The sequence below is a fragment of the Pan paniscus genome, chromosome 14 (genome assembly GCF_029289425.2).
Source record: "Pan paniscus chromosome 14, NHGRI_mPanPan1-v2.0_pri, whole genome shotgun sequence".
Lineage (NCBI taxonomy): Eukaryota > Metazoa > Chordata > Mammalia > Primates > Hominidae > Pan > Pan paniscus.
This window is the reverse complement of record NC_073263.2, coordinates 108109004-108133751: the sequence shown is the minus strand read 5'-3', so window position 1 is coordinate 108133751 and position 24748 is coordinate 108109004. Positions and strand designations below refer to the sequence as shown.

Below are 24748 nucleotides of genomic sequence, written 5' to 3'. Positions count from 1 at the left end.
CTAGGGATAGTAATCAGAATCCTGTCCTCTGCTTTTCCACGTAGGATACATTTTTATGTACACAATTCCATTTGGTCAGATTTTAATCCTGCAGGACTTCATTAAACAGCTAAGGGGTGGGGGTGGAAGGAGATCATTTCCTCCCTCAAAGAACTGAAATTCCTACAAAGGAAACAGATACGTGACTTTGATACTGGGCTGCATGAAAATGTGCATAGTTAGGCCCACTGTGAAATTGCTGCTGAAGAAGCATTTATGTGAGACTGGGACAAGTACCTGGGGATGATGAGAGGAAATATTTGGGGAGAAAAGCATGGTGTGCAGGGCATTAATAGCTTGAGGAACTGCATTAGCTCAGCAGTGGAGATGGCAGCCGTGTGACAGATTTGGAGAAAGCCAAGAAGCCCTTTATGCACGGATCATACATAGAGGAATAAAATCAAAGATGACAGGATAAGGTCGGTTTGGAGCCATATTATAAAGATTTGAATGTGATGTGAGCCACATAACGAATATCTTATGTATGGGTCTGAGACCCATCACTCCCTCTTCTAGACAAGGAACCTGAGGCCAAATCTCATTGCTACTGAGCTGCTGTGTGGCCTTCAAACCCAGATCTTCCAGCTCCAATGTGTTGCGCTGTTCATGTTGTCTCACCATGCATGTGACCTTCCATGCTGCTCACTCCCAGGGCTGGGAAACTCAGTTCTTCACGTGTCTGTTATGGGTTGGATTGTGTCCCCCTAAAAGATACGTTGAAGTCCTCACCCCTGGTCCATGGGAACATGACCTTTTTAAAAAAATAGGGTCTTTGCAGATGTAAATAAGATGGAAGTTAAAACGGGATCACACTGAAATAGACTGGGCTCTTAATCCTGTATGATGGTGTCGTTATAAGACACGGAGAAGAGCTACAGAGACAGGAGCACATGGAGAGGAGAATGCCATGGTGAGACACAGATGCCACGGGACGAGGGAGCAGAGGCTGGAGGGGGGCAGCTGCCAGACAGGAACTCTGAGGGTTGCTGGCAACACCAGAAGACAGGACACGACCTTGCTGGTGCCTTGACTTTGGCACCTGTATTGTTGCTTTAGAATATGATAAATTGAGAGTACATTTCTAGCCTTTTAAGGTGCCTGTTTTGTGGGAGTTTGTTGCAACAGCCCTGGGATAGTACTATTGGGTCCATAGCAATTCTGCAGCAAATATACAACTCTCCGAGTGTCTGGTTTAGTTCAAGGACAGAAATGATAGAGAATCTGTAAGAATGGACAGGCTTCCCTACCTTCAGGCAACTCAAATCTGGAAGTCACCTTGCCTCCCCAAAGGGCCAGTGCTTAACATTCTCCCTGCACCCCCTCCTACCAGCTCAGAACACCACACTGTGGCCTGGTCCACACCTCACCTCCTAGGAAGAATACAAAGTTGTCTTTCCTAGAGAGGAAAAAAGCTGCTTTCTTTCCCAGCTCTTCCTATCTAAAGCGGCAGAAAGGCGAGCTAAACATCCTCCAAAAGGGTAAAATTGGGCCAACCCCAGGCTCATATAATTTGTAAGAGCATTTTTAAACCAGAAAGTGAAGAGTTTGACTCAAAAAAAGAGAGAGAGACCATAGGAGACATCCACTGTTTCTCCTAACCTCCTTTGCCCCTGCCCCTTCCTCTGATGAAATAGATACTCAGTGATTTAAATTGCCTGGTGTTTACATACAAACTTATCCCAGAAACACATTTTAGAGTTAGTAAAACTATAAAGATGCCAGGACGGAAAATTTAGAAGACAGAGTCAAAAGAAAAGGGCTGACTTTTCTAAAAGATATAGAAACCAAGGCCAAATAACAAGGATTGTTCTAGAATTCAAAACAGCTTTGGAGAAAGTTTTTTTTTGCCAACAATGGGAAACTCAGTAAAGAGTCAAAACAAGAGAAATTCTGGCCAAATAAAGAAAAGAAGGAAGAATGGGAAGGAGGAAGTATGCATTGATTAACTGTATTCTATTCCAAGCATTATTCTAGCTGATGTCAATGTGGTATTTTATTTAATTCGCATGAGAAGCCCATAAGATAAATATTACTGAACTTCATTTTACAGATGAGAAAACAGAGACATAAGGAGTTGAACTTATTTACCCAAGTCACACAGCTAATATATATATATTCCTAACTCTCAACTGAAAAGTCCAGTGTTTTCTTTTTGTTTTTCGGAATTCCCCAGCCAAGCAAGAAGAGTGGAATTTTGACATCCTGATTAGAACGTATCTGTATGTGAGATGAAAAATCAAGGAGGTCAAGCAGATGATCATGTACATTGGTTTTGGTTTTGGTTTTTATTATGAAGGATGGATAATGAGAGCTTCCCGGTAAAAAACACAAAACTTTGTTTCATTTATACAGTTTTGTTCAAGCGTGAATAAACCAGGCAATATTGCAAGAGGAGGAAATGTGCTGAGGAAAATGACAATTATTTGCCTGCTTTTGAATCTTAAAATATTTGGCGCAAACCTTCAGAAGAGTTCAAAGATTTTTTCCTACCAGCTGTAAGTTAAATATTAGAAGCGAATGTCCTCATTGTAAGGACAAACATGATGCAAGAGCATAAAACTGTCAGTGTTTCAAAGAAAATTATATTTCTTGTACAGCTGGTGTCTTCTGAAAATGCACGAGCTCAATTCTTTTCTCCACTCGCATGTGTAGCCCTTGTGTTGGAGTGTCCACAGCCTGACGCAAAAGCTGCCCTCTCAAAGATTTTGAGCAGTTTGCTTAACTCAAAGCATAAGTAGAGGACAGGCATGGGACTGTAGGTCATGAATATCAATATTTAAACCCTAGCTCTACCATTAACCTGGGGCACCATTGTCACCCTCTTTTTGGAAGCATCCTTATCCATGAAATGGAGATATTGCAGAACTGTTATAAAGACTAAATTAGATGTTTTGTGAAAAATAGTTGCTGTAGTAGGTTGAAGGGTGGCCCCCCCACAAACAATAGGTCAACTTCCTAACCCCTGAAGCTTATGAGTGTGACCTTATTTGGAAAAAGGGTCTTGCAGATGTAATTAAGTTAAAGATCTTGAGATGAGATCATCCTGGAATGCTCTGGTGAGCACTAAATCCAACGGCAAGTATCCTTAGAAGAAACAGAAGAGAAGACGAGACAACAGGGAGGAGGCCTTGTGAAGATGGAGGCAGAAATTGGAATGATGCAGCCACAACCAAGGAGCTCCTGGAGCCACCGGAAGCTGGGGGTGGGAGACAGGGAACAGATTGTCTCCTGGGGCTTTCAAAGGGAGAGAAGCCCTGCCGACACTTTGATCTCTAACTTCTGGTCTCCAGAACTGTGAGAGCAGAAATTTATGCTGTTTTAGCCACCTGGTGTGTGGTGATTTGTTACGGCCCCACTAGGAAAGCAGCATGTCTAGTCAGTGGTAAATTTGTCATCAACACTTATTCTGTCCTCCGGTTCTTTTCCTTCCCAACTTGAATGAGCCCTCATCCAGGGAACTAGGAAATGATCCCCTACTGTCTGAACTGTCTGTCTTGTATCAAGTGTCACCCATTCTACCATGGCATCACCACTGCATTAGTCCATTCTCACGCTGCTATAAAGAAATACCACAGACTGGGTAATTTATAAAGAAAAGAGGTTTGATTGTCTCTCAGTTCTACATGGCTGGAGAGGCCTCAGGAAACTTACCATTATGGTGGAAGGTGCCTCTTCACAGGGCAGCAGGAGAGAGAATGAGTGCAAGCAGGGGAAATGCCAGATGCTTATAAAGCCATCAGATCTCATGAGACTCACCCATTGTCACGAGAACAGCATGGGGGAAATCACCCCCATGATCCAATCACCTCCGCCTGGTCCAGCCCCTTCACACATGGGAATTATTACAATTCAAGGTGAGATTTAGGTGGAGACACAGAGCCAAACCATATCAGCCACCATGAACAAAAGCTCCCCATCATGTCTGTAAATGCATCTTCCATGGTGACATGCGGTCCTGGCGGGGAGGAGAGGCAGGCCAGATGCACTTGAAGATTTTATGCAGCATTCGCCAACATTTAGTTCTCCTCTGTACCGACCACTAACTAGATGCTCCACACAATCAACTCATTTAATCTTTTTAGCAAGTTTATGAGGTACATACAGCCCCATCTTACAGATGACAAAACCAAAGCACAGAAAAATAAAGTAACTTGCTCATAGTCACAATGCTAGTTAATGCCAAAGCTGAGGGATCCATCATTGGAGAATTCTTGCTTTTCACTACTCTGTTAGTTCCCTAGGGCTACTGTAACAAAGTGTCATGAGCTGGGTGGCTCCAATAACAGACACTGATGGTCTCACAGTCTGGAAGCTGGAAGTCCAAGATCAAGGTGTTGGCAAAGCTGGTTCCTTCTGTTGGCTGTGAAAGAAAGGTCTGTTCCAGGCCTCTCTCCTTAGCTTGTAGACAGCCATTTTCTCCCTGTGTCTCCTCACATTTTCTTCCTTCTTTGTACGACTCTGTCCAAATTTCTTCTTTTTATAAGGATATCAGTCATATTGAACTAGAGCCCACTCTAATGGCCTTGACTCTATCAGTGCCTCCCGAGAGCTCCCTCAAACACCATTGCCAGGCCCACCCCCAGAGTTTCCAATTCTGAAAGTCTGGGATGGGGCTTGAGGATTTGCATTCCTAACTCATTTCTAGCTGCTACTGCTGGTCCAGGAATGGCTTTGAAAGCCACTGCCATAGACAGTGGTAACTCTGGAGGTGGGGAGACCAGGGGAGAGGCACCTGCTCCAGGAAGCTGGGAGACAGGGTCCTGAGCTAAAGCAGTGTCAGAGGGCATGCAGAGGCGAGGTGGGGTTCAGAGCAATGTCAAAAGGCAGAATCTGGTGGCCAGTTGAATATTATGAGAAGGGGGAAGGAGTCTGGGCTGCCCCCAGGTTCCTGGCTTTGGCGATTGGGTGGACTAGGTACACACACCTGGGCCAGTGGATCTGTGGGTGATGGGGAGGTAGGTCCTGTCAGGTGAAGCAGGTGAAATAGAAACAGGTTTCAAATTGGAGATGCTTTTCAGAGAGATGGATAAAACTATCTGATTTGGAGCTCAAGGAAGAGGTCTATACTAGGGAGTTGCTGGGTTTTCTAACCATCTTATTGACCCATTTCTGTAACATTTACTTGATTAGCCAGGAAACTGATTAGATATTTTCAACCTGTTTTATTGCTTTAGAATATGACAAATTGTCAGTACCTCTTTGAGTGTGTCTTAAGCACCAAGTGCTCACAAATAGTCACGAAAAATACAAAACAGAAAGTACTCCAAATTTTGCATCACCTTCTTAATCACCTTCTTGAAACAATATTTGCTAATCACCTTCTTAAAACGATGTTTACCAATGAATTTGAAATATTTACAATATGGTCTGGTTTATGCATCCATGCTTTCTCTTCAGGGATAAACCAGGTCATCTAAGTATCACAATATAAAATGTATAATTTGTATTTTATTGTTTTATTAATAATTTTCTTTAATCGACTTGAAATTACAAGCATCATCTTTCAGTTTTTTCACTGACATGTAAAATTTCATTTACCTCTACTATTATTAAAAATACACAAATGTTTTTGGTTATTAGAAAACAACTAAAATATGAAATATAGATAAGCAAAAAGCATTCAATTATCATGCCAAATTTGGCAAATATCAATTCCGATGTGACACCTATTACTCAAAATACCAAAACGTTCTGTTGTTATCAGATTATAAGTTTGTAGACTTTTAAGAGAAAGCTTTGTGTGTTCTGTGTTCTCCCCATGAGAAAGGTCATTTCCCAGGCTCCACAGATGCCTGTTGTGATGTTTGAGCCAGGTCGTTTTTTGTTGTCACATGAAAGGCTCTGTTCAGCTGGTTCCTCTTTGTCCTGAGTCGTGACCACAGAGCACTCCTTCCAGGAAGGCCTCGCTGGGGAAGCTGTGGAGAGCATCAGCAGACAGCAGCACCATCGGGGCCACCCCAGCTGTGCCCAAGGTCAAATACTCTGGTAGCTCCCAGCCTATGAGGAAGAATAATGGGGGACCTGGGCCTGGTCACTTCTGCTCCATGCAGGACTCCAGGGAGAAATCTTTGTTCTGGAGCTCCTGCTATGGACTGAATGTTTGGGTTTAGATGAAGTCCTGAGGGCGAGGCCCCCACAGTAGAATTAACACCTTTGTAAGAAGAGGAAGAGACTTGAGATTTTCTCTCTCTCTCTCTCTCTTTTTCCTGCAGACCCCAAGGAAAGGCCGTGTGAGAGTACAACCAGAAAAAGGGCCCTCACCAAGAACCCCACCCTGCTGGCACTCTGATCTCAGACTTTCAGCCTCCAGATCTGTGAGAAAGTAAATTTCTGTTGTTGCAGCCCCCAGCTTGTGGCATTTCATTATAGCAGCCCAAGCTGACTAAGACAGCTCCCACTGGGTGGTCTGACAATTTGTCACATCTGTGTCACGGTCTGCAGCTCCCCTGCCCTACCCTGCTTCTTCCTACCCTCCTTCCTCTCATAGTTGGTAGACCTACAATCTACAGATTTCCTCCCCGATCGTGCACAAGTGGTCCCACCCAACCCCACAAACCTAACCATACTCGTCACACCTCCCCTTAAACATTTCAGTAGCTCTAGGTGTTGATGGTCGTCAAAATCCTTAATGTAAACCACGCCAGCCTCCCCTCTCCCACTCCCCTATCTCTGTGCCTCTACGCTCCTCACTCCAGCATCTCTCCAGGGTGGTGTTTGCACCATGCAGCCTTTGCACACATTGCTCCCTCCTGGAGCCCGCTGCCTCCATCTCCCCCTCTTCATCTGGTCCATCCTTCCCTCTCCTTCCGAGCTCAGCTCCCCCTAACTTCCCTGATTAAGCAATTCCTCCTAGTATTCGTTCTTATGGAAACTTGTCTCTTGGAAACACTCCAGTGTTAATTATACAATCAATGTCACTACTGTCCATCTCTCCCACTAAACCATCAGCTCCATAAGGGCCAGGACCACACCTTTTTGGTACTGCTGTTGCTCTTGTGCCCACGGTGCTATCTCTGATGTGGAGTGCAATGCCTGGCAAAAAAAAGTCGACTCTCAAAGAGCCTTTGTGGAATAAATGAATAAGTAAAACTTTATGATAAACATGAAAAAGCTGAGGTTCCTCATGCCAAACTCCATGATTAAAGATGAGAAAATATTGTTGGTTTTCTTTCTTTGCTTTTGGTAAGTCTTTTCCCTAGTTTCTTTTCCTGGAATCAGTTAATGCAACTAAAGAGTATGAGATCTGAACTCTGAGATCCAGCCCTACAAACAAAATGCAGTATTTGTAAACATTTAGCCCTGGACACTATGCCAAAAAGCTTGTGTTGGAGTGAAATACCGCCATGTGGCATGGAGCTGTGGAGATTTTCTTTGTGTGTTTAAATTGAATTGGGGGCTTTGGGGCATTCCTGGAAAGCCCCTCCCCCTGAAAAAAATAAAAATGTTTTCGAATCCTCTATAAACTTCCATGTCTGAACCAATTCTCAATTTCTACCCCTTCCTACTGCAGAGTTCAAAAGTGGAAGTTCCTCTTGCTTAACTTCCGGAACTCAATTTCACTGTAATCTGGGCTTTTCTTTCCAGTACAGAGGTGAAATAGGTCAGTCATTCAGTTAAACTTCCAATCCACAGTTTATTAGTGCTGAATCCATAAATCCTCAAGGAAGCATTAGCAATTGAGAAAGAATGAACAGTTTTGATAGGGACACGTTTTCTTCCTTCAATCTCAGCTAGAAATCAGAAATGCTTACCCATCAGCAAAGCTAGTAAGCCAGCTTCCAGCCCATGGTCAGCTTCCAGCCCATAGCCTGCACATCTTCTCAACATAGGAGAAATGTGTGATGTGAATGAAAGGATTAAACTAGCAATGTCTTTATGACTCTATGACCTAGCAATAAGCTCCATGAAGGCAAATATTTCTACCTGCATTATTCAGAGCCCAAAGAAGTTTCTATCTCTCACTCAATGAATATTTCTTGAATGATCAATGAGTAAATGAGGGTGGGAATTGAAGACTTAGTTTCAGACACTTTTCTAAACATTGTATATGTATCCATTTATTTCATGCTGACAACCACCCTACAAGGTGACAACTATTGCTATGCCTGTTTTCAGATGTAGAAACCACAGAGAGATTAAACAACTTGTAGAAGGCCATCAAGCTTGACAGTCATTTTTCAGGTGGCCAGCCAATGGTCCCCACTCTGAGGATCAATGAAGCCAGTGCTTTCCCAGGCAGTGGCCTCCAGGTAGACCCATGCCCCCGCATGCCCACACCACCAGGAGGACACTGGCCTCAGGTCCATATTCCCTTGCCAATTGCCACTCGACCCTATATATCTTCCTAGACATCTGGGCTTGGAGTGTACTTGCCTGGCACCTACCATGATCACACTCATTATAAGAGCATGTTTCTACTAATGTATGACCTACACTATACTGAGTTAACCATTGTGAAGAGTATCTATTAAGCAGAGCAAGTAATTGGTAGGAGCAACAAGACATTTGAGACAGAAGAAGAAGTTGTGCTTTGCTAATGTATATTTTGTATATATTGCTGACTTCAGTAGCTGGTGACTATGAAACTGAATCCACTTTATTTTAATACATAAGGAATTACGGCCCACGCCCCGGGCCTACATGCTCACCTGGGAATGCACTCTGTGTGGGTTCCACCCTGACTTCTTCCTGCAGCCGTGCTGCTGCCTCTGCTTCCCTGGACACTGCATCTCCCTGGGACCCCATAATATCTTGAAAGGAATACTGCTTTCCTAGTTCCACCAGCACAAATGACAGTAGCTATGACTTCTAACAGGAATGCACAGCAGGCTGAAGGTTAGCAGAAAGAGGATAGCCCCTCCTAGAAGTGGGGGTCACAGTCCCTCCTAGAAGTGAGAGTTCACAGATCCAGGGCTCCCACCAGACTTCAGCAGCCCTGCCCAGCTTCCCCTGCCCAAGGTGCCCACTGTCAGAAACCAAGTCTGCCTCCATCAGTGGGAATCTTATTAGCTCCTAACTTCTGAATCCAAACTTCACTTCCTCCTGGCCAGTAGTGAGGTCCTTTCTCAGGCCAACGCTCACCTCCTAAAGAAGAGCCACAGCTATTTCCTGCAGGGTGTGTCCCATTTCCCACCCTCTAGGGTCTAACTCAGAAAAGCTGAACCAAACAATGACAATAATTCACAGAGCAATACCAAAGTCTGGCTTATTCAGTCCTAAATAACACCAAGTGTAGGAATCCGCCAGCCCAATTCCAGAAACTCTGTGCTGAGCCCAGTTTCATTGTCTTCCCTCCCACAGGAGGAAAAAAACGAAACAAAACAAAACAAAACAACAAAACAGAAAAAAAAAAAGAAAAGAAAAGTCTGCTAGTTCTTCATGCCATGGTCCAGTTTTCCAATTCACCATCCAAAGCTCACACAAGAACTCTCTCATACCCACACCCTCTAAGAATAAGCAGTAATTTTTAAGCATAAAGCAATTTAAATCATGATTCAAGGGGGGTGGGGGGCCAGGAAATCCCTGCGTATGATTCTGCAAGAACACAATCTTGGTAATGCCTACAGTTCATACTACTCCATGGGATGCTGATCAGCTCAGCACGAAGCATCTGCCCCTATGATATGCCTCGATACTCACGGGTTTATCAGGGCTGCACTAGGTCACTCCCGATTGCTCTTCCAAATCCACCTTCCCTCCCTCTTCGCCTCACTGTCAGCCATGCTGACCTGTTTAGATAACAACAAGCTCTCTTGCCCTCTGAATTTCAGTTATTTGTTTGGCCAATGACAAATACTGATGAAGATCAGGAGGACTGAGTTTGGAATCCTTAGTGCTCCCGCTCTCTCCCTGTGGGGTCACCAGGAGCTGGCTGTGTTCCTCAAACTGAAGGCTGCTGATCCAGTAAAGGTATCCTTCCCTAGATGATTTTCCCATGTCCCAGTCTCCACCCCCTCCCCTTGTCACTTTGGGTGCAGGGGTGGTAACAGGACTGGGCTATTACACTATTCCTTGGAGTTTCCCCAAAACTTTGTAAACAGTCCCTTTATCATCTTCATCTGGGATGCCAACCATTTCCTGTTGGGACACTGATTGATGCAAGGGCTTTTCCAAGAATAGCTCACTATGACTGAGAGAACTGGATGGCATGGGTTTATAGGCAAGCAAAGAAAAGATCTTCCAGTAGCTTCATGAAACTGCTGAAAATCCCTGTGTATGACAGTGTTGGCACATCCAGTTTTCTTCTCTTCTATCTCCACTTGACATCCCTTCCTCATGCTATAGCTGGTTTGTTCCCAAATACAATAAAGAAAAGTATCTGAAAGGAAACAATGCAGGTCTTGGCACCTATAGGCAAAATATATTATTATACTTGTTTTTGTATGACCTGGAAAAGAAACAACATGAAAAGAAGAGGAATTTTATTATGAGCTGGACAGCCTCCATCCCTTCTAAACTAATATTAGGACTTATTGCTTTTGAGTCTATTTTATATAAAACATTGGCCATAGGCATGTTTTCTCTTTTATAACCACTCACCCTGCATATATTATCGAATGTTTAGCCATGCACTAAGATTCTGTTGTATTTTTAAATTTTAGTGTTTCTCAAATGATTTGAAAATCTTCATTTACAGTAATGCTTAAAGGGTCCACAGATACGATAATTAACCAAGAAATGGTAATTCTGTTTGTCTTATGAACTACTCCTGTGAGACCGGGGAGCTACCTGCTATCTTGGGGAAATATTCAAGAGAACTAGATGTAAACAGCGAGATACACACAAAGCAAAACTTGGGGGCAACATGGAAAAGGAAAGGCTTTGGGCAGCCTGTGTGCGTGGCCTGCTGGAGACATAGATGAGTACGGCCATCTAGCATCACTGTGATCTGTTTTAATACAGGCTTACCTTTTGAGTTTCCCATTTGTCTCTCAGAGGGACCCGGCACACTGATAGTGGCTAGAGCAGAGATAAGAAGAGAAGAAACCCTGTTAGCTCCCTGCTGGGAGTCTTCAGTTCTCCCGGGAAGGATTACACAAGTCAGCGTGAAGAGCACCTGAGACATTGATTTCCCACCACCTGCAAACCACATTTACCTCTCTGGGTTTTGTTCATGGAACAAAACCATAAGATGGAATTGAGTTCATGTCAGAATTGCCTTAAAAGTAACTATGATGGTCAATTCTCTGGGTCACCTTGACTGGCCATGGGGTGCCAAGATTAAATTTCCTTCTGAGTGTGCCTGTGAGGGTGTTTCCAGGTGAGATTGGCATTTGAACCAGTGAACTCAGTAAAGGAGATGCCCTCCCCAAGTGGTTGGGCATCATTCAATCCCTGAAGGGCCTGAGCAGAATCAAAGGCAGAGGAAGCAGCAGTTTGCCCCTTTTTGCATCATCCCTGACTGCTTGGGTTGGGACATCTCATTTCATCTTCTCTGGCTCTAGGTACCTTCCATAGGAAGCATCATGATCATCTGTCATTCAGTCGCTGATAGATGCCAGGAACTGCACAAGGTACCTAACACACATTTTCTGGAGTCTCCCCAGCAACTTTGGAAGTCAGGTTTGATATTCACCACTTTACAGAAGTGGAGACCAAGGACCAGAGAGAAGGGGACCCCATCTGCCTGCAAAGCCTCATCCTCCCTGCTCCACACTGTCAGCTTCCCAGATTCTCAGGCCTTTAGACTGGGACTGAATTACAGCCCCAGCTTTCCTGGTTCTCCAGCTTGCACATGCTAGGTCCTGGGACTACTCAGCCTCCAGAATCATGCGAGTCAATTCCTCGTAATAAACCTCCTTTTATATCCATATAGAATGTGTACATCTCCTGCTGGTTCTGTTTCTCTGGAGGACCCTGACTAATACAGTGATGAACACAATTTTTCTCCTCATTGGTTTTCAGGTGATTGAGATCATCTTGCTCACTGATCAGATCATCTCAAATCTACCGGGAGTGCTTGGCCAGCCTTCCATGGGTTTCTCACATTCTCTGAACTTCTGTTTCCTCAGAGGGAAAATAGAGACAATCTTCAGATCACTGAGTTGATGTGAGGAGTGAGTAAGATAATAAATATGTAGGTATCTGACACAAAGGCTGACACAGAAGGAGCGCACTAGGATTTCACAGTATAATAATAGAGTGTGAATTTCAGCTCCAAACTGTCTTACTCTTTCTATTCTATGAAATGCCTGCCATTCGCTCTCTAGGCATTTGCTGAGCATTTGGTCCCTGAATGGAGAACCCGACGAGGACATCAATTCTGCTTCTGTGACCAGCTGCTGCAGAGGGTTTCCACTCTGTTCCCTAGCAGCCATCAGGTCTAAAAAGGATTGCAGATAGTTCTGGGCAAGACTTGACTAACTGGAAGTGGTGGAGACCCCAACCTACAAAACATGTAAAGAGATGGAAAAAATAGAGACCAATTCTCCTACAGAAAGAGGACTCCAGGGAAAATCACTAAGCAGCTTCCATAGGAATCGTAGTGATCATCTGCTATGGAGTCACTGCTTGGTGCCAGGAGCTGCAGCAGGGGCCTCATACACATTTCCTGGAATCTCCCCAGCAACCCTGGAAGTCTGGTTTTATAATCAGCACCTTACAGAACTGGAGACTGAGGACCAGAGAGGACAGGACCCTGTCCATCTACAAAGCCCCATCCTCCCTGCTCTACCCACTGCCCTGCCCTGAGAGCTGAATTGCTGTTATGAAATAAAAAGAGGCCTGTTCTTTCTGTGTCCGAGGTATATTGCTAGGAACAATGGGTGGAAGTCACAGGACGACAGATCTCAGCTCCACATCAGGAGGAGCTCTGTAACTCCGGGGTGTTCCCAGACAGAAGGCTCTGCCTCCCAGGATGAAATTTCCCCTTGCTGGAGATACTTGAGCTTTGTTTGGAAGACAGAGTTTGGAAAGGAGACTTGAGACCGAAAGAACACCTGTACCAGATAGCTTTGAAGGTTCCCTCTACCCCTGCTAAAATTTGTTGCCTGGGAAATAATACTTTCCCAAATTCAGGGGAGAGAGAGTTACTTTTGCTTCTTCCTCTTGTTCCTCCAGTGACTGAACAAAAAGCCCTAGGGAAGAGCTTCCCCCAAGTCCACCTCTAACACAGCCCATAAGTTGAAGGATGATTAGCTCCGGAGATTGAAATAAGCCCTGTAACTGATTCCAATATCTTAGAATAGGTGTGATTTTAGCTTGGAAGTGTCCTAAGTCATCAGTCTCAACAGTAGTACCACTTGGCAGGCTCTTTAATCCCTACAATCATGCATTGGGGAGTAGTAATTCAATATCTCCCCAAAGCTTAGCAAAATAAAATGAAACATAAACTGTAAAATAATACAACTTTCTTGCATACAAAGCTTTAAAAAGAAAGCCAGCAAAAGTGTTTTAAACAACTCACAGAGTTCACATTGTATTGTGGAATTATTTTTAATGAAGCTGTTATTATGCTACAAGAATGCAATAAAACATCTGAAACCTGAAATTTCCTATTTTTATCACCTCCTGTAAAATTTTCAAAAGGGCCAAAATGATTTGTTTCAAAATGTGTATAGGAATAATTGGATTGAGAGTTTTCATGCCAACTTTCCATTTGGAATGAAATCTAGAGACTGTTACTTCATAAACCACTGAAAATATGAGCACAAAATGAAAAGGGCAAAATATTATAGAATATAAGTATAATCAAACATAACATACCCGGGAAGGAACTACTGATTTACCATCTCCCAGTGTGTGGCTCAGCACAGGGACCTCTTTTATATAACAAAGTGTTCACAAATAATTGGTTTTACCTGAATCCCCTAATTACTTCTGGAAAAAGAAATGCTATATGCATGAATTTCTGCACACAAACACATAATGTGAAGTGCTGATCCCACATGGTTAATTTTGAAACAAAATATTATTCTGAATTGTTCATGAAGATGATATGCCTGCTCCCTTAATCTTCTCTTTGCAACACAAATCTCAGCTAATCCTTGTTACAAACTGGCAAAAATCTAATCCTTGGCTGCTAAGCAAATGCATTTTAGCAACAAATTGTGTATGAGAAGTTTATTTAAGATGTGATTTCTTGTAACTGTTCTTGCCAAATGACCAGATAGTAATCATACCCTCAAATGTGTAAGTATACAGGAAGATATTTTATGATTTTAGATTTAATTTTCAACTCACATCATTCTTAAACCATTCTTAAAGATTGGTCACTTAGGGAATGGACAAAGTCTCTCCTCCTTTGCAAATCAAGTTTCTGTGTTCAGTGGAAACCTTTTCCAAAGCATTCATCTCTGTCAGCATACCCAGTGCATGCTCTGTCATGAACAGCTCCCAGCATTAAGTGGAGCAATTCCGTCTACCATCTGGCTTTGTGAGCAAAAAGCTTTTTTTATATAAAAATATGAAACTAAGCTACCCCCGTCTAGACTTACAATCTTTCCAAGGACATTGTCCATCTCCTCATTCATTCCAAATGGATGAAATTTTAGATGGAACAGTAATAAGAGGTGAAAGGTTTGGAATCTTATATAATATGTTTACTTGAATTGTTTCTAAAGAACATAGGAGTTGGGATCACTTTTTTGAAAGTACCACTGTCCCTCAGAAGCTACTCAATATTTGCTTTTACTATGTGACAATTGAGCACATTTTCAAAAATACAGTAGGAAACACTGTGTAACAGAAGCAACATGGATCTTATTTAGCTGTTGCAGATGTTGGTGGTTAAAACTACCCGACTTTCACTGGTTGATGTGGAATTAGATCTCCTACCCTTTGGTAACAGTTCCAACCACATAAGTTTATACTAACACTCTGGATAAAATCACAGTTGGAAAAAAATAAACCTAAAAAGTCACTAAAACAAGAGTGAGTCTGAGCTCTCTGTCATTGTTCTTTTAACTCAACCTATTTGCTGCATGTGCAACGTTGAGTTTGTGTTTCAGTCATGGAGTTGGTTTTGTTCTCCATTTTTCTTCAGCACCCACCCAGGACAAAGTACGCTGTATGCCGGCAAGTGTGGTCAAGACCATATAACCTGAGTTCTTCCTGCTCTTGCTGCTGTGAAAATTTTAAACTGATTTTTTTACACTTAAACTGCATGAAAACACTTTCTTTTAAAAAACAGTATTGTTTTTGTTTTAAGGAAATTAAATGGAAGTCCATTAGGGGAGCAAGGAATATTCTCATCTCAACCGGGTAAACCCACAGAAACTGAGGCCACCTAGATGCCAACTTATCAGTGCAGAAATAAGCTTAGAATCTGAAGGATAAGATGTAATTCTGCATAAAACTAAGCTTCAGTACAAGAATATCCTGTTTCAGACCTAGTTGCACCGATCATCAATCAGTGTTGCCTACATGATCATGGTAAACCCAGAGTATGAGCAATACAACACGTTTGAGTTGTCTGGCTTAATGTCCTTCGGCCAGAAAGCTGCGGGTTCTGACCTCCAGCTCCAGATCCTCCAGCTAGAAGAGCAGCCCTGGAGAATAAGCAAATGCACGCATGTTGGGGCCAGATTGCTAGGGTGGAAGCCACACCTCTTGCTTACTTGTTAAGTGACTTTGAGCAAGTTACCTAACTTCTCTTCTGTCTCAGTTTATCAGCACAGTGAATGTTACAATAGCACCTACCTCATAATGTCATAGGGAGGATTTAATGAGTTAACATTTTACATATTAAAAAAAAAAAAGAATGAAGGCCTTTCTTTCAGCCCCAGATGTGTACTACTGCCATTTGGGGGAGAAGAATTTTCCTAGGACTCATGAAATACAAATTTTAAAAAGCTGTGTCCAACAAGAGCTGGAGTTACAGTATCACACATCATTTCCACCTCCTAAAGTGCTCCCTGCTCTCTGTCACACTTCTCATTCTGTTCTTTAACATCCCAGTATTATGAAAATCCACCCAGTTCCTTACAAAACTACCTCTCACCCTCCTTCCAGCAGCTCAGAGTTAAACTTGCAGAGGTTTAACAGTGGAAAGGAGAAAGAGCTGACAATTCGTTTATTTTTATGATGCCTTCCTATCAATGTGAACATTTGATTTTAGCCCAAGGCCACATGAGTCAGGGCAAAATTTTTAGCAGCAGAAAGGTCTTCCCAGGCCTCTGCATATCACAGCAGCTCACCTCATCCCTCTTAAGACTGTTTCCAGTCTCAGAAATACAAGCTAAACCCTAATATTGTACTAATTTTTTTTTAGTACAGCATGTTGATTTCACTCAAAAGGGCAATCACCGTGACTAATATCAATCTTACAGTATGAACTTCATTTACATCACACCTCAGGTATAATGAGAAATGATTTTATTTTTCATTAACTATATTTTTATGTATAATAATAGAAAATACCTAAAAGGCTTGACTGTACACATTATGAAATTCTATTGATACACTGTAGTTGTAATTTCTTATGTATGTAATAATCAAATAATAAAGAATAAGTATCTCAAGATTGGGGACTATCTGTTGTGGTTAAAATAAAAGTTTAACCTCCTTCAAATAATAAATAGATGTCTTCTCTCATTTTATATCTGTTCAGCCCCTATGAGAGCGCGCGAAGCTGTAGCTCTTGGAACCAACAAGCAAATGGGTGATTTGCCTTACTTACCACTAGGGGGGGTGAAAGCTAAGTTAGTGACCCGGGCTGCAGGAGTCCAAGGAAGAGAGAGAAGTGGGGGAAAGGCAATGAACATAACGCCAAATAAAGGGAAAAAGAAGACGAGCGGCAATGCGGGAAGGAAGGGGGAGGAGATTTGCTGGACTCAGGGATGTTTAGGGGTCCGTCATCAATTTCTTCAGATCCCTCATTAGATGGCCCCATAAGTAAGTAATGGCAGCTTGGTGGGAGCCTGCCAAGGGCAGGGGACCTTCTGCTTCCTCTGTCATCTCCTCACCTCTGCAGTGAGTGCAGTGAAAAGTCCCAGGTTCCTGTTGAGAACTGGGATTTTTGAGGACTTATTGCCTTTGACCTGTAACCTACTGATAACGTGCTTGGTTTCATTTTGTTTTCTTGCTTAAAATCTCCTATAATCTCAGTGAGATAAAATGGCGGGGGGGAGGGGATACTGGGCTAGGAAGAGGGAGTGTTGTGTGGGTGCAAATCAAGCCGCAGCGCCCAGCCTCAGTAGAAACCAGCATTGCACCTCCATGCTTAAAAACAATATATCTTCTTCCAAAAGTCATGTCACAGTCCACGTTTCCCAGAAATAGTGGCAAAAGTCCCTGTTGAAATGGATTGTTCATTGTCTGGTTTGAGACACTGACAAGAATAAACCTGCTGAGGCCAGCTGGGCTTTTGTCACTTTGGTTAAAAGCAACATTATTCCAGTGGGAAGGGATCCCGGGAGGAGGAAGGAAGGAGACCAGGAGGAAGGCCACTGGGGCAGAAGGCCTGGCCTCCTGGAAGAGTCAGCCACCCAAATTACCAAGTTCAAGGGGCCATCTGATCCACACCAGGGGCCCAGAACTTTTCTCCATGGGAGTCTTTTGTGCCAAGCGAGTCTGAACTCTCCCCTGAAGACAATGGGAAACCTCTGACAATTTTTAATCAGGCAACTGATATTATTATAAAACAGCCATGTCTTCATGCTATCTTACCATTCTAATTCCTAGCATAGCATCTATCCATTCATTCGCTTGTTTTAAATGCCTGTCTTCCTGCTAAAATGTAAGTTCTGTGAGAGCAGGAACTTTGACTGTATTGTTCATCACAGATGCCTAGAAAATAACCTAGGTAGGACACTGCAAACGTTCCATAAATATTTTTCGATGAATAAAGATTCATATTTTAGAAAGCTTCCTCTGGTAGCTTTGTAAAAGCTGTGGATAATGGACTGAAGTAGGGGGACGGGGTGGAAAGAGAGAGCAGAATTGGACACCAAGGCAAAAAGTAGGGAACATGCACAAATTTAACGCATGTCCACTTCCAAACAGGTTGTGATATTGGTGCTGGGAACTGAAGTACAGAAGCCTGGATCCACAACATACGAGCCATGGGGACTTACATACAAGGCATGCACAGGTATCGTACAGATATAGGACTTGGGGGTCGAATCGGGAAGTTGGGGAGGTGATGCAAACAGGTGAGAAGTCCAAAGAGGCCTGGTACAAACAGAAGGATAAACCAGTGGGTGGGAATCATGGAGATCCGAGGACAGGGCACAGCATCTGTAGTAGGAAGTAGATGCAACACTCCCCGCAGCCCCATCCCCCCAAAGAAAGGCAGACCCAAGAAGAAAAAGCCTGAGAATAGAAACCTTGGAAGAATAAATGTATAAAAGGGGGCAGACAGATTAAAAGGAGTGAAAAAGGGGCGGTTGTGGCTGCTGTGATGCCCAGGCAGATGCTGTCATCCTCTCACAGCTGAGAGTGTTGGTGGGTTGGGGGGTGGTTGTCAGGGCTCCCCACTGGGTCCCTTCCTGGAAACGGCTCCCAGCTGAAGACAGCCACCCTGCCCAAGTTCATAGCACCATCCCAGGGGCAGCTGCATCCAATGACTGGTGCACAAAGGTGGGATGCAGAGGCCTGGCCCCTTGCCTCATGGTGTTACAGCTCTGGGAGGCCCTCCCAGGTCAGACTCCATGCAAGATTGACCGATTCCTCTGCTGCAACTGCAACAAAGCTCAACATCTCCTTCTGCCCAGTGTTACCGCCTTTACTCCTTTATAGGTATAAGCACTAAGATCACTCCCCAAAAAACTTCTCATGGAAATTTTTACCTGCAAGTCTATTTCCCAGAACTCAACTCAATACAGTTGGTGCCAAGAGTGATCCCAGAAGATGGACTCTGAAGTGGAATTGCAGAGCTGGCTCATCCTCCTGCTGGCTGGCAGTGAAGCCCCGGCCCTGGCTTGCCGGAGAAGTGCAAGTGTCAGAACTTTCACTGGTGATGACCTGGGGTGGGAAAGGGGTGGGAGAGAATACCCTGGTAGATGGCAATCTCTCAGGCTTTTGAGAGTTAGAAAAATTACCAGTCCTGAGAACAATGGACTCTAATGGCTCTGGCTGAGTCACTGGAGGCATTAGAGAAAGACAATGTGAGGCTCAGGGCTGTGAATCATCATTGAAAGGAAAGTGTGAAAGGGAGAAAGCCTCACTTGGAGGCATCGGAAGAGACTCATCTCCTGTAGCAGGAGGACTGAAAAATCTATGGATAAGGCCCAGGAATTAATTATAAGAATAGCAGCACTTCAAAAAAATTTGAATTCTTAGCTCTGATTAGTCTGGTTATGGCTATGACAATGTCAGGGGCCTATTAGGGATGAGAGAGACAACAGAATTAATGCTCTCAAAACCTCAACTCTTGAGGTTGGGCACAGTGGCTCACTCCTGTAATCCCAGCACTTTGGAAGGCCCAGGCAGGCAGATCACCTGAGGTCAGGAGTTCGAGACCAGCCTGGCCAACATGTGAAACCTGGCCTCTACTAAAAATACAAAAAATTAGCTAAGCGTGGCAGTGTGTGGCTGTAGTTCCAGCTACTCAGGAGGCTGAGGCTGAGGAGAATCGCTTGAATCTGGGAGGTGGAGGTTGCAGTGAGCCAAGATCACACCACTGCACTCCTGCCTGGGTGACAGAGTGAGACTCTATCTCAAAACAAAACAAAACCTCAACACTCCATTCAGAGCCCTCCGGGCCTACAGAGGTGGCCCTGACCTCCCTGTGAGAGGCTGTGCTCTGCCCTTGCTTGAACATGATATAGGAATCTCTGCATTGCAAGACAACACAGTGCTCCTCAGGACCCACCCCCACCTCCTGCCTTGACCAGACCCATCACTAGAGTCAAGTGAGACAGCATGTGGAGGGGAAATGCAGAGCCTGCTGAGCAAAGGAAGGAACCATGTGCCTAAAGGCGGCAGGCCAACGTGCAATGGCCAAAGCCAGAGACTCTTCATGGGACTGAATGAGGGGGATGAATCAAAGCAGGGGAAGCATGAAGTTGGAAAACGATGAGTTTATTTATATGGGCACAGTCTACTGTAATAGATGATTTGCCACCCTGGCAAGGACTCTGGGAGATGTTTTCATCACACTGCTAGGATGACTCCTGGAACTTTGGAGAAAATTACAGCCCACATTAAGTAAAGATGAAATGCCACAAGTGTGTGATAGATGATGGAAGAAGAAATAAAACAGATCTTAATCCTTGAGTCAGTTTATCTGACCCAGAATCCACTAATTCAAAGGAAGGTCAGGTTCTCAGGAGCACCCATGGCAAGGGAACACAGTTATGGTTCCAATGATGCTTTGCCAAATGTGCCTGTGGTCACTTGTTTAAACAACTATACAGTGGAAAAGCAGAATATGCAAACATTTTGAGAAATGCTGGACACAGGGCCTGAGCTGACATTCACACCCAGAGAACTCGGGATTCCTTAGGGCCCTCTATTGGAGTAGGGTGCTTGTGGGCCAGGAAATAAATGGAGTTTCAGCCCTGATCTGGGTTCCAATGGTCCATTTGACTGAAATGCAAGTCAAAACTACAATGAGATATAATTCCACCCCAGTTAAAATTGTTTTTATCCAAAAAATTGGCAATAACAAATGCTGGAGAGGATGTATAGAAAAGGGGACCCTCTCATACACTTGGTGGGAAAGTAAATTAATACAACCACATTTAAAATACATTTAAAATGTACAAATACATTTAAAAATAACTACAATGGTATAATTGGGTTGTTTGTAACACAAAGGATAAATGCTTGAGGATATGGATACCCTACTTTTCATGATGTGATTATTTCATATTGCATGTCTGTATCAAACTATCTCATGTACCCCATAAATATATATACCTACTATGTACCCATAAAATTTTTTTAAAAGAAGTGTGTAGAAGCTTTTTGAGATTTGCTTTAATATAATCTAGTTAGAGAAGCAAAGAGGGAGAGTTGTGGTGAATATAAGTGAAAATGAATTGGCCATGATAATTATGAAGTTGAGTAACGGGTACAAGGAATTTCACTTATATTTTCTCTACCTTGTATATATTGGAAATTTTTCATAATAAAAAGTTAAAAAGCAGAAAGGAAGTGGATATTGATAAATACTGTTTAGATGGCAAATAGAAAATCAGGAAGCCAAGGCTTACCTTTCCCTCATCCCACCATCTTCAGCACCAGGAGTATAGCAATAAACAAAACAGGTAGAAAATTTTGGCCTTATGAAGATTATGTTCAAGTGAAGAGAGACAGACAATAAACAAAATAATTAGAACTGGGTAGGTATTTTGTGTACCTGTGTGTAAACTTGCTTCTTCTTCTTTCCTCCCTTCAGGGTACAAGATGTAACCTTTGGAGCATATAACTGGTTCAGTGATTGATAAAGTGCAGAAAATATTATATGGAAGTACTAGGGTCACAGATTCCATATACAAGCTCTTCCTGCACCATGCTGTTAGGTGCCCCCCAATCTGACTATAAAGCAGGAATATAGTTTCCTCCTCTTCAAATCTTGCATGACTTAATGCAGGGAAAGTATCACACAAAGAGAACCGAAACCCAACTATACATTCCACTGGATTGGTTTTTACTGGAGGCTCTGCAACATGCCAGATGGTTAAGCAGCTCCATACCTACAGCCTCTGTCATTCGAGGTGGCTGGGAGGACCAGAGTCTCCCAAGCTATTAATCAAAAGCTCCATTATGTGTCATTGGCTCTGATTGGGTCATGTCTAGCTATTGTCACCAGATGAATACAGTGCACTGATTGATTTAGGACTAGATCTTATGCTCCCTCACTGAACTGAGGGCAGATTCTTGCTCACGGACATGAACTAATCATGTATGAATGGCAGGACTTGTTTTGACAGTAGAGTTGACAGCAGTTGATGATGAATTTTAAAGAAATAATAGAGGAATGATTTTCAATAGGGGTGTCACCACTCAGAAGGGAGTTTTGAAAATTTATGGGATTATTTCTGATTGTCAAATCATTAAAGGGGAATGACTGGAATTGAGTAGTCAGGAGCCAGAGATGCCAGATATCATGCCAATGTGCAAAGGTGAAATAACCCTTTGTCTTACACAACTTTTGTAAATCTCATCCAAAATTAGGACTGAATGTATGGATGGTCTACAATCTGGTAGAGTTGCAAAGAAATGTGTTTTCAATGACACTCCATACCACTCTGACCCACATCATAACAAAAAATTCTTTTTATCTATATTTACAAATAATAAGGTTGCCCTTATTTATAAGATTACCATACTTCCTCATTTTTGTCACTTTAATGGCCTGAGTCTGTAACCTATTGTCTTAGTCTGCTCAAATTGCTATTTAAAAAAATCACAGACTGGGTGACTTAAACAAAAGAAATGTATTTCCCACAGTTGTTGAGGCTGGAAGTCCAAGATCAAGGTGCCAGTAAATTAGGTTTTATTCTAAGACCTCTTTTCTTGGCTTGTAGGAGCAGCCGTTTCACTGCGTGCTTATATGATCTCTCGCTTGTGTGCACCTGGGTTGGGAGAGGAGGGAGAGCTCTCTAGTCTCTCTAAGCCTCATGGATCTTGACCATTTTTAACACCTGTTCCCTCCTTATGGTCCCCAACTCCAAATACGGTCACATTGGCTGTTAGGGCTTCAGCACAGGAATTTAGGTCCAAACAAAACATTCAGTCTGTAACATTTGTCTTGACGTGCTATTCATGTGTATTAGTCCGTTTTCATGCAGCTGATAAAGACACACCCGAGACTGGGTAATTTATAAAGAAAAAGAGGTTTAATGGACTCACAGTTCCACGTGGCTGGGGAGGCCTCACAATCATGGCGGAAAGTGAAAGGCATGTCTTACATGGTGGTGGCAAGAGAGAATGAGAGCCAAGTGAAAGGGGAAACCGCTTATAAAATCATCAGATCTCATGAGACTTATTCACTACCAAGACAACAGTGTGGGGAAAACTGCCCCCATGATTCAATTATCTCCCAATTATGAGAGCTACAATTCCAGATGAGATTTGGGTGGAGACACAGACAAACCATATCACCATGTATTCAGTTAAGGTTATTTCCCTCATCCTCTTATTTTATACCCTTGTGGAGAAAAAATCCACAGACTAAGAAACGCCTTCAAGATTTTCCTCAGGGTCATTGGAGAAAGAAGGGCTTCAGGCATTCAAGTAGGGCACATGGAACATCCTGAGGCTGAGTAGAGAAGGAAAGAGTGGAGTTATCATCAAAACTTCACACATTTGAGGGGGAAACACTGTTTAAAAGGGCATTGAGGATATACATTTTTTAATATCATAGCACTTGTCAAGGAAGACATGTAGGTTCTATAAACAAATCACAGTGTTCATCCAGGGAACTAAAGCATCAAGGATCTTATTCTTAGTTAAGATTTCTAACTTAGAATAAATGCCATGAAGATTGCTTGGCTGTAGAAGGGATGATTTTTTAAAATAAATATTGGAATAACTCTGGTTATCCTAAAACTAGTTTTAACCTAACCTTGGCTTTTAATCCAGGGTCTACTTGGCTCTCTGCTCTTTCTCTGCCCTGAACTTTCTGTTGAGAATGATTTCTGATCTTACGCCTCTCATATCCAAATAATTCTCTAAGAGTAGATGCAAGCATCTCACTACTTCATTGTGGATTATATTAGTTATCTGTTGCTGAGTAACAAATTATCTTAAAGGATTTGGTGGTTTAAAACAACAAAATTTACTATCTCAGTTTCTGTAGGTCAGGAATTCAGGTACAGCTCAGCTGGTTTCTCTGGCTCAGGGGCTCTGATAAAAGGTGCAATCAACTGGGGATGGATCCATGTCTAAGCTCACACATGCGGCTGTTGGCAGGATTCCATTTCTTGCAGACTTTGGGACTGAAGGCCTCAGATCCTCCCTGGCAATGTGCCCGAGGTTGCATAGAGTTTGTTTCAACATAGGCCTCTCTATCTGGCAGCTTCCCTTATCAGAATAGCAAGGAGAGCCAGAGAGAAAACAGGGTGTGTGGGGGGAGTAGAGAGAGAGGATGGAAGTCACAGCTTTTATAATGCAATCAAGGAAGGGACATGCCATCACTTTTGCTGTACCCTCTTCATCAGAAGCAAGTTAGGTCTAACCCACGCTCAAAGGCAGGGAATGGCACAAAGGGATAACTGGGAGCCATTTCAGAAACTACTAACCTCATGTTCCAAGCATTTACGTATTAAAACGTATTATCCTATTACATGTTGCATACCTTTTATTTCTCCATTTTATTATGGCTAAGGCATTTTATTCATATTTTTACCAGGTGTGTAAGATATAATGTCAACAAATTTCATTTTGGAGGGAAAGAAAGGAGCAAAAATATTTGTTTTAAAAAGGGGGATGTTGAATCTGGCAGAGTTGTAGAATACTATCCTAGATGATGGATAGTTCTAATAGGATAATGTATTTGAGAGAGAGAGAGATTGACAAAATGAGGTAGAGACAGGAAAGAGAAGTCCTTGAGAAGCCAGAAGAGGTGGGAACCTGAACACATTAGAGGGGTTAGATTTTGACAAAAACAGAAAAATACGTATTAAAGAAACTCAGAGGGAGTAGGATAATTATTTTCAAATATCTGAAAGGCCATCTACATTAGACCGATTCTCCAGAGGAACAGAACTAATATAATAGATGAATATATAAAGGAGAGTTTGTTAAGGAGTATTGACTCACACAAACACAAGGTGAAGTCCCACAATAGGCAAGCTGAGGAGCAAGAAAGCCAGTCCAA

The 24748-nt window shown here is 42.9% G+C and overlaps 1 long non-coding RNA gene across 2 annotated transcripts in view; it reads right to left on the bottom strand.

The window, feature by feature from the left end:
* LOC129393660 (uncharacterized) overlaps window positions 1-24748 on the bottom strand; it is a 104470-nt gene that overhangs the window by 35419 nt on the left and 44303 nt on the right. The window contains exon 3 of one of the 2 annotated variants that reach the window (XR_008620701.3): window positions 10948-10998. The exons of the other annotated variant lie outside the window; for it this stretch is intronic. This is a non-coding gene — a long non-coding RNA (uncharacterized LOC129393660). The remainder of the gene's footprint in view (window positions 1-10947; window positions 10999-24748) is intronic. 2 annotated transcript variants of the gene reach the window in all.